The following is an 8,976-nucleotide window of genomic DNA, read 5'->3' on the forward strand; positions in this document are numbered from 1 at the left end:
CCCCAATGTTTATAGCAGCAATGTCCACAATAGGCAAAATATGGAAAGAGCCCAGATGTCTATTCACAGATGAATAAATAAAGATGTGGTATATACATACAATGAAGTATTACTCAGCCATCAAAACACCAAAATCTTACCATTTATAATGATGTGCATGAACTAGAGGGTATTATGCCAAGTAAAAAAAGTCAATCAGAGAAAGACAATTATCTTATGATTTCAGTCATATGTAGAATTTAAGAAACAAATCGGATCATCAAAAGGGAAGGGAGGGAAAAATTAAATAAGTCAAAAGCAGAGAGGGTGAGAAACCACAACAGACTCTTAACTGTAAGAAACAATCAGGGTTGTTGGAGGAGAAGTGGTTGTGGGGATGGGGTAGTTCGGTGATGGGCATTAAGGAGGGCACGTATGTGTGCACTGGGTGTTCGATGCAATTGATGAAGCACTAAACTCTACCTCTGAATCAAACAATGAAAAAAATAGAATGGAAATGATAAGAACGATTCCAATTAAAGTTTTATTAGTAAAAATATGTCCCAGCAATTTAAATACTCAAATAATGTGTTTACTGGAGATAATAAAATATTGACAAGGAGTATTGACATCTAGCATGACCGAATAAGGAGCTCTGTTACCCTAATTCCCACTGAAAGTGGTGTAAATCATTTCCTCATAGAGACGCACAAGGATTTAAAGTCTCTGGAAATGGCCCTAAGGCAGACCATCTGGAGAAATATCCATTCAAGAAAATGTATGAACATTCGGGAAAAAATTGAGAGTCTGTGGTATTTGAACAAAGATCATGTCCTTCTGCCCCTCCCACCTTTGTGAGGTGGAGACTTCATCCAGACTGCACAGCCAAGAGTGTAGGGCTTACTTTCTCTCTAGATCCCAGTTGGGGGAGAGGTGGGGTATGCTTTCTTTCTATTTTTTAATAGACTTTATTGTTCAAGATTTTATTTATTTATTTGATAGAGAGACTGCATACAGAAGCAGGGGAAGCAGCAGAGGGAGAGGGAGAAGCAGGCTCTCCGCAGAGCTGGGAGTACAATGCGGGACTGGATACCAGGGCACTGGGATCATGACCTGAGGCAAAGGCAGATGCCACTCAGGAACCCTGAGGAAGGGTATACTTTCTATGTGGAGGAGAACATGATGTGATGTGTCCAAACTAGGATGATTCAATATACAAAATTTAGTTGATGAAATACAACAACCCAACAGAAAGAAGGACAAAAACCATGTTGTCATAGCAACTGATTTAGAAAATGCATTTGACAAAATGCATTCCCCTTTCATGATATATAAATCAAAACTCAATAAAGTACCTTTAGTAGGAAACTACCTGAACATAATAAAGACCATACATAATAGAGTTGTTAGCTAATGCTGTGGTAGTATTCCAATGTATAAATATATCAAGTCAAAAGTGGCATATCTTCAACATCTGTAAGATTATGTTTCAATTATAACTGAATTAAAGCAAATTATAAATAAATAAGTAAAATACAGGAAATCCCACATCTATCATCATACAAAAAGGGAAAAAACAAAAACTCTCTCTGTGAGATCAGCAAGAGGACAAGCATATCTACTCCTGGGGTGCCTGGCTGGCCCAGTTGGAAGAACATGTGACTCTTGATATCAGTGTCATGGGTTTCAGCCCCATTTTATGTGTAGAGATTACTTAAATAAATTAAAAACAACAAGAAAAAAGAAAACTAGGGTCCTTGGGTGGCTCAGTTGGTTAAGCTTCTCACATCAGTTCAGGTCATGATCTCAGGGTCCTGGGATTGAGCCCTGCATTGGGAGCCCCACTCAGTGGGGAGTCTGCTTCTCTCTCTACGTCTGCCCCTTTCCCAACTCTTGCTCTCTCTCTTTCTCTCAAATAAATAAATAAAATCTTTTTTGAAAAACAAGAATACTTACTCTTGTTCATTCTATTCCATATAGAATTGGAAGGTCAAGCCAGAGCAATTACCCAAGAGAAAGACATAAAAGGCCTCCAAATTGGAAGGGAAGATGTAACATTATCTGTGTTTGTAAATGGCATGTTTTTATATGTAGAAAATCCTATATATTCCATGAAAAAATGTCTAAGAACTAATAAGTGAATTCAATGTAATTACAGTGAAGAAAATCAACACGTAAAAATCAGTTACCATTTCTACACGTGAACAATTTAAAATTTGAAAGAGAAACAAAGAAAACTCTCTCATTTTCCAGAACAACAGAAAAAATAAAATACTTTGGAATAAAGCAAGAAGGTGCAAGAATCACACACTGAAAACTACTAAACATTGCTGACAGAAATCAAAGGAGGCCTAAATCAATAGAAATACATTCCATGTTTAGAGATTAGAAGATTTAATATTGTTAAAATGTCCATATTACCTAAAGTCATTTACAGAATCAATGGAATCCCTATCCCAATCCCAAGACATTTTTTGGGAACAGACATACATCCTAAAAATTCATAGGGAATATGAGGCCCCCTGAGGCGGCAAAATCATCCTGAAAAAGAACAAAATTGTAGATGTTATACTTCCTGATTTCAAAGCATACTACAGGAATCAAAACAATGGGGTACTGGAATAATGACACATGTAGACCAATGGAAAAGAATAACGAGCCTTGAAATAAACCCTCATGTATTTGGTTAAATGATCTTGGTAAGGGTGCCAAGACCACACAGTAAGGAAAGGAGTCTTTTCAAAATATATTGCTGGGAAACCTGGTTTTCTATATGCCAGAGTAGGAGTTGGACCTTTACCTTACCCTTACAGCATGTATAAAAATTAAGTAAAAATGGACAAAGACCTAAAGGTAAGACCTAAAGCTATAAAATACTAGAATAAAATATAGGAGAAACTCTTTATAACATTGGATTTTGTCATGATTTCTTTGATATGAATTCAAAAGCACAGACAACAAAAGCAAAAGAGACATTTGAAAATATGTCAAACTTAAAAACTTCTGTATATGGAAGAAAACAGAGTAAAAAGGCATCCTATGGTATGGGAGAAAAAAATTAGAAATCATATATCTGATGAGAGATTAATATCCAGAATATATAAGGAACTTCTATAATTCAACGAGAACAACAAAAAACCAAATAACCCAACACAAATAACCAATAGCATGTGAAAATTGTTCAACATCACTATTCATTAGGGAAATTCAAATCAAAACCACAATGATATATCACCTTATGCCAACTAGGATAATCACTATTTATTTATGTTTTTATTTTTTTCATGTGTGTTTATTCAGCCTGGGTTTATTAGCCTTCTATGTTTTCAAAGAGATTATATTTTTTACAAATAAATTGGACATTATTCTGGATTCATCATGATAAAAACTACTAGCATTGAAAAATCTATTGATAACTTGCTAATTAATGATGAGAATTAACAGTTTCACTAAATGTCTTTTTTCCTTTCAAGGTTGTATTTAAATTGAAGTTAGTTAACATATAGTGTTGTATTAGTTTCAGGGATAGAATCTAGTGATTCCTAACTTGCATATAACACCTTGCGCTCATTACAACAAGTGCCCTCCTTAATGCCCATCACCCATTTAACCCGTCCCCCCACCCACCTCCCCTCCACAACCCTTAGTTTGTCCCCTATTGTTGAGAGTCTCTTATGGTTTGCCTCTTTCTCTGTATTTATCTTATTTTATTTTTCCTTCCCTTACCCCAAGTCCATCTGTTTTGTTTCTTAAATTCCACATATGAGTGAAATCATGTACTATTTATCTTTCTCTGACTTATTACATTCCCACTAACATTGCACGAGGGATCCGCTGTCTATTATTTAAAGATAATCATTATTTAAGCATAGTAACACGTGTTGGAGAGAATGTGGAGACATTGGATCTCTTTTTTTAGATATGTCTCTTGAGGCAAGGAAAATAAAAGCAAAAATAAGCTACTGGGTCTTCATCAAAATAGAAAGCTTCTGCACAGCAAGGAAAGAATCAACAAAGCTAAAAGTGAACCTATGAATGGGAGAAGACATTTGCTAATGACATATCTGATAAAGGGTTAGTATTAAAAATATATAAAGAACTTATACAATTCAACACCCAAACACCAAATAATCCAATTAACAATGGGCCTAAGACATGACTATGACTTCTTTCCAAAATAGAGATGGCCAACAGGCACATGAAATGATGTTCAACATCACTCATCTTCAAGGAAATTCAAATCAAAACTACAATAGATATCACCTCACACCTCTCAGAATGGCTAAAATGAACAACAATAAGAAACCACAGGTGTTGCCAAGGATGTAGAGAAATGGGAACACTCTTGCACTGTTGGAGGGAATAGAAGGTGGTGTAGGCACTCTGGAAAAGAATATGGCAGTTTCTCAAAAAGTTAAAAATAGAACTACCCACAGATCCAGCAACTGCAGTATTAGGGATTTTTGCAAAGACTACAACAATACTCATTCAAAGGTATACATACACTTTAATGTTTATACCAGTATTGTCTACAATAACCAAGATATGGAAACAGCCCAAGTATCCATCGACTGATGAATGGATAAAGAAGAAGTGGTATATTTCTACAATGGAATATTACTCAGCCATAAAAAAAGAGTGAAATCTTGCCATTTGCTATGATGTGGATGGAGCTAGAGAGCAATATGCTAAGCAAATTAAGTCAGTTGGAGAAAGACAAATACCATATGATTTCACTCATAGGTAGAATTTAAGAAACAAAACAAATGAGCAAGGGAAGAAAAAGAGAGAGGCAAACCAAGAAACAGATAAGGTCTTTATAGAGTATAGGGAACAAACTGGTAGATACTAGAGGAAATGTAGGGGGGAGTATGGGTAATATGTGATGGGTATTAAGAGGTTCAGGTGTGATGAGTACTGGGTGTTGTATGGAAGTTCTGAATCACTATTTTGTACACCTGAAACTAACGTCACACTGTGTGTTAACTAACTGGAACTTAAATAAGAACTTCAAAACAGATGATGCTTGACTCAGTGCAGTAATATTTTGTGGAGTACTTTTCATCTATATTCATAAGAATACTGGTCTACATTTATCTTGGGATGTTTTAGTCTGCTTTTGATACTTTTGCAGGAGTTTGAAAAAAGATCAGTGTTAATCTTACGAAGTGTTTGGTAGAATTTCTCCATTATATCATCGATTAAGCCATCTGGGCCTGGGCTTTACTTTGTTTTGTTTAGAGGTGTTTCCTGTGTTTGGATTACTGTTTCAGTCTCTTTACTTACTCTAAGTCTATTTAGGGTTCCTATTTCTTTTGGAGTTAGCTTTGGTAGTTTGTGTGTTTCTAGGGATTGATGTATTTCATGTAGATTTTCCACTTTATTGGTATGCAATTTTTATAGTATCCTGTTATCATTTTTCCGTCAGTAAGTTTGGCAGTAGCATCCCCACTTTCATTTCTTATTTTAGTAATTTGAGTCTTCTTTTTGAGTCATATTCAGTGTAGTTAAAATTTTCCCAGTTTTGGTGATATTTTCAAAGAAAAAAATTTAGGATTTATTAATTATTATTATTATATCCATTGAAGTATTGTTGATACATAAGGTTACATTAATCAGGTGTAGAAATTGTGATTCAACAAGTGATGCTATGCTCACCATAATGTAGTTACCATCTGTCACCATTCATTGACTGTATTCCTTATGCTGTACCTTTTATCCCTTGACTTATTCATCTGTAACAGGAATCTCTACATCCCCACTCCCTTTCACCCCATGTTTCCCATCCTCATACTCCCTTGCCCCCTAGCATCCACCAATTCATTTCTGTATTTTACATCAGTTTCTGCTTTTGTTTGTTCATTTGTTTTTGTATTTTAGGTTTCACATATGAATGAAATCATATGGTATATGTTTTTCTCTTCTGATTTCTTTCACTTGGCATAATATCTTCTAGGTTCATCCACATTGTTGCAAATAGCAACAATCTCATTCTTTTTTATGATTGAGTAATAGTGCCTTGTGTGTGAACTCATGTGTGTGTGCATAACATTTTTAACCATTTATCTGTGAATGGATGCTGGAGTTGCATCCATATCTTGGCTGTTGTAAATAATGTAGCAACAAACATAAAAAAAAAATCAGTGTTTTTGTGCTAACACAACTACATAACCATTAGAAAAAGATGTCCCTTGACTCCAACTTTTCAATATAAGCAAAAAGTGATTCAATAAGGACCATAGAATTAATACCTCGCTTGGAATCACAGACCATGGGCAAGTCATTTAACCTTTCTGAGTCTTTGATAAAAATAAAAACCTTATGGACTTATTGTATCAATGGGCTCACAGGAGAATCTAGCACCTAGCATGGTATATCTTATATATGCGAGTTCAATCTGAAGTGCAAAGCAGCCGGTATTCTTAAAGCTGAAACCACTGTGAGTGGATGACTCTTGTTATTTTCTCACCTTGGAATATCAAATCATAAAGGGTATTTGGGTCAAGGGTAATATAAATAAATCAACACAAGAAGGGAAGGAATATCAAGAGGAAAGTGTATTTTTTGACAAGTCTATATTACTGAACACTTGTAGACTGTTTGATATCTACTCAGCTGTATTTATTTATTAAATTTATTTATTTATTCATTTATTCATTTATTGATGATAGTTATTCTTTTTTAAAAAATTTGTTATTATGTTATGTTAATCACCATACAGTACATCATTGGTTTTTGATGTAGTGTTCCATGATTCATTGTTTGTGTATAACACCCAGTGCTCCATGCAATACGTGCCCTCCTTAATACTCATCACCATCCTAGCCCAGTCCTCCATCCATCTCCCCTCTGAAACCCTCAGTTTGTTTCCCAGAGTCTATTGTCTCTCCTGGTTCATTCCCCCTTCTGTTTAACCCTCCATTCATTCTTCCCTTCCTTCTTCTATCGATCTCCCTAGTATTCCTTATATTCCATAAATGAGTGAAGTCATATGATAATTGACTTTCTTTGCTTGGCTAATTTCACTTAGCATAATCTCTTCCAGTCTGACCCATCTTGCTGCAAATATTGGGTAATCATTCTTTCTAATAGCTGATTAATATTCCATTGTATATATGGACCAAATCTTCTCTATTCATTCATCTGTTGAAAGGCATCCTATGACCCAGCAATTGCACAACTGGGTATTTACACCAAAGATACAGACGTAGTGAAGAGAAGGGCCATATGCACCCAAAGTTCATAGCATCATTGTTCACAATAGCTAAACTCTGGAAGGAGCCAAGGTGCCCTTCAACTACTCAGCTTTAACTGGTCATCCTACAGATTTTTTAGTACCTGTATCAACTTCAAAAGAGATAATTTTTTCATAGCACTTTTTGATGAGGATTTCCATTAAAGACTTCCCAGGGCTTGGACCAATCAAGGACATGTGTATAAATGAATGCATTAGGAAGGGAGATGCCAGCTTGGACCATAACTCCAACCCCAGCATAGACTTCTAAGAACTTCCAAGGCCCTTCCCTTACCAAAGTCCATCCTTACATATTTAAAGTCATTGTCAGATCTGGCCCACACAGGGCAGTGGTATTTCAAGCATGATCCATGAACTAATGCTCATCTGCATATTCATGATAATATACTTTCAGAAATTGAAAATGCTTAGTAACTTCTTTAACACTTTGATAGATTTTTTAAATTGATTGAATATAAGAATAAAAATTGGGATTTATATTTCAAAACGTGTTGGCCATAGATCTAAATATACTAGGTAATTATATAAAAGTTCTAAAGATTTTACTCACTTATTTGTTTGAGGCATGGGGAGGAGGAGAGGGTGGGGGAGATGGAGAGACTCTTCAGCAGACTCTGTGCTGAGCACAGAGCCTGATACGGGGCTGGATCTCATCACCCTGTGATCCTGAGTAGAGCTGAAAGCAAGAGTTGGACACTGAAATAAGTGAGCCACCCAGGCACCCCCAAAGTATAAAACTTCTAAAATAATACACAGGGAAATGTCTTGTGACCTTATGGTGGGAAAAGATTTCTTATGCAGGACACAAAAACACTACTTATGAAGAAAATGTTGAAAAATGAACTTCATGAAAATTGAAGGGGTGCCTGGGTGGTTCAGTTGGTGAAGTATCTGACTTTGGCTCAGGTCATGATCTCAGGGTCCTGGGATCAAGCCCTGAGTTGGGCTAGATGCTCAACAGGGGAAAAATAAATAAAAATCATCCAAATTCATAAGGAATGAGTGAAACTGTAACACTTTGTAGATGACATGATATTATAGATAGAAAATCCTATAGACCCTATCAAAAAAAAATTAAAGTGATAAATGAATTCAGTAAAGTAGGAAGGTTCAAAGTTCATATACAAAAATCTATTGCATTGGGGTGCCTGGCTGGCTCAGTCAGTAGAGCACGTGACACTTGATCTCAGGGTTATAAGTTCAAACCCTACATAGGGTGTAGAGATTCCTTAAAAATAAAATGTTTAGGGATGCCTGGGTGGCCCAGTCAATTAAGCATCCCACTCTTGATTTCAGCTCTGGTTTTGATCTCATGGTTCTGGGTTTTAGCCCTATGTTGGCCTTTATGTTCAGCATGGAGCCTCCTAAAAAAAAATAAAATCTTTAAAAAAAATCTGTTGCATTTCTATATACTGCTAATGAAATAGCAGAAAGAAATTGAGAAAATAATTCCACTTTCAATTGTATCAAAAAATAATAAAATGCCTAGGAACAAATTTAATGAAGAAAGAAAAACACCTACAATCTGAAAACTATAAAACACCGATGAAAGAAATTGAATATGACACAAACACATGGAAAGATATACCATGCTAGTAGATTAGAAAAATTAATAAGGTAAAACTCTTCCCAAAAAAGTCCATTCTACCCAAAGCAATCTATAGATTCAATGAAATCCCTATCAAATAACCAATAGCATTTTTCACAGTACTAGAACAAATAAGATAAAGATTTGGTTGAAC

The sequence above is a fragment of the Ursus americanus genome, chromosome 5, assembly GCF_024610735.1.
Source record: "Ursus americanus isolate L20-20 chromosome 5, mUrsAme1.1.p, whole genome shotgun sequence".
Lineage (NCBI taxonomy): Eukaryota > Metazoa > Chordata > Mammalia > Carnivora > Ursidae > Ursus > Ursus americanus.